We start from the raw sequence: 2,565 nt of genomic DNA on the forward strand, positions 1-2,565 counted from the left end.
TTTTTTGCCTTTATCTTGCTGTTTCCTCTGTTTTCATCAAACCACAGTGAGAAAGAAAGATCATTTCCAGATTTTACTTCCTGAATAACGAATTAAGGGGAAAATTAGAAGGGAAGGGGAAATGAAGAAAAAAAGTTACTCTTTTAAAAACATTGAAATATTTTATGGAGTTTTTTATTGAATTTTTTTTGGACAGAAAACTAAGCTGGATACATCTGGGATGAGGGGCTTAGAAGAGAGAAAACTTCACCTTTTTTAGATAAGTAATGTAGTAATCATAGTTTTATGATTATAATAGTATATGATCTTAATGCTAATGCATTCTTAGATGATATATTTCTTGATAATCATAACTGAATTGGTAGGTGACTGGAAGTCCCAGGTTTTACAGGGCCTATTGATAAAGAGCCTTTATTTTTTTAAAGGAAATTTTTTTAAGTTAAATTTTGCATAGAATGCTTCCTCTCTGACTCTGTCTAACCCTGCCCTATGCTCCCATCTGAGCCCTCTCCATCTTTCCACTGCATGGTGGGGGAATATTGTGAAAGTACAATCTTTCTCAAACCTAGGATCACTGGAACACTCTGAGAATCATGGAGAGGTCAAAGAATTTTAGAACTGGAAGGTACCATGGAGGTCATCTAGTGCAATCCCCTGCCTTTTTTCTTCCCATAACTCAAATGAAGAAATTGAGACCCAAAGACCCAAAGTAACTTAAGTCACTTAAATAGTGGAATTGGGATCTGAATTGAAGGCAGTTTAATTCAACAAACATTTATTGAGTTCCACTGTTAGTTTCTGGGGATACAAATACAGCTATCCCTTCCATATTGTAGGGGTTAGGGGGTATGGTGCCCCCATGATCTGGAAAATCCATGTAAAATTTTTTGACTCTTTCTTCATACCAGAGAAGAAGTCCGAATTTTTTATTTTTCTTTTATGCAGGTTTACAGTACCTTATTGTAAAATTTGGGTTGATATTATACAATGTTATCCATATATTTTATGCATTTCTGAGTTTCTCATTTTTTTCTGTGTCATCTGCTGCCTTTGTGTATTGTCTGTGGCTTCTGCAAAACTTCTCTCAAATCCCCATTTAATTTCTTATGCCCAAGATATGCCAAAATAGTTATGGGGAAAATTGTGATGTGGAAGGGATAACTATACAAAAATCAAGCATATCTTTCAAGAAGCTTTTGTTATACAAGGCAAATACACATATGTTTATGCAGGCATTTATGTAGATAAACATTGTACATGTAACATATAACATGTTAACATATATTCTATTATAGAAATATATAATATATTGCATCATATTAACATATAATATATCATTATATTAATATATGCACATGTGTATATATGGACTAAGTACAAAGTAAGTTCTGGGGTGAATAACACTAGCAACTGGAAATATCAGGAAAGTCCTTCCGGATGAGGTTGCAAGTGAGCCATGCTTTGTAATGAACCAGGGATTCTATGAGGTAGAGGAAAAAAGGCAGACATTCCCAGACAGGAGAGACTGCTGAAATCTCTTAAGCTGAAATTCTATATCACCAACTGCTTCCTGGACACCTCTCCTTGGGTGACTTCTCCCTCCAAGATCATGCTGACCTAGGCAGCTTTGTGTTCCTCATGGAGCTGACACATTAGCAACACTGGAGAAGGTGGCAGGTTTGTCACCGTCAGGGTAAGTTAAGGCCTTGAATCACCACTCTGGCATTCCCATTGTCCACAACCACACTGTTTCAGGGCAGCTCTATGTTTCTCAATCTCTTGTGACTGTTTCCATTTTAGATATTTGATTATTCAGGTTAATGGATTAGTGGTGAGCTACAGGACAAGTTGAAGTACATGAAATAGAATAGACCAGGGATGGGGAACCTGTGGCCCCGAGGCCACATCAAGTATGGCCCTTTGATTGTATCCAAACTTCATAGAACAATTTCCCTTAATAAAAGGATTTATTCTGTAGAAATTGGATTCAGTCAAAAGACTGCACTCAAAGACCTAGAAGGCCTTATATGGTCTCAAGATTACAGGTTCTCCACCCCTGGATTAGATCTAAGGCTTGACAAGAAAGAAGAAATTAACCAGTTATGGAGGAATTGAACCTTGGGGACAAGATTTTAAGGAATAAGTAGCATAGCAGTGCAACGCTTGTGAAACTTTTCAATATAGCAGAGAAAGACACAGGCAGCAAGATGAAGAGAGTGAAAAATTGAACAAGACATCCACTTGCAAAGGCTTGTTGAAGCATCTTTCATTTGGGTGATCCTTCTCCAACCCCTTCATGGTCAATCTCTTCAGCTTAAGTGTTAGGAAAGTCAATTTTAGAGAAAAAGGAAAAGTGTTGAAGAGGGAAACTGATAAAGGTAGAGAAAAGACCCAACTATGATAACCTCTCAGGGTACGTCTGCATGAGTATCTTAGAAAGCAAGAGAATATAGAGCTCTGGAGAATATGTTGTTCATCCTTTGTTTTCAAAGAGGACCAATGATATCATGGTAGATGTCGTAACTTGCAGCTAAATTGGATTTAAGTGGGGCAGAGTGGTACAAA

This window comes from Notamacropus eugenii, chromosome 3 (genome assembly GCF_028372415.1).
Source record: "Notamacropus eugenii isolate mMacEug1 chromosome 3, mMacEug1.pri_v2, whole genome shotgun sequence".
NCBI lineage: Eukaryota > Metazoa > Chordata > Mammalia > Diprotodontia > Macropodidae > Notamacropus > Notamacropus eugenii.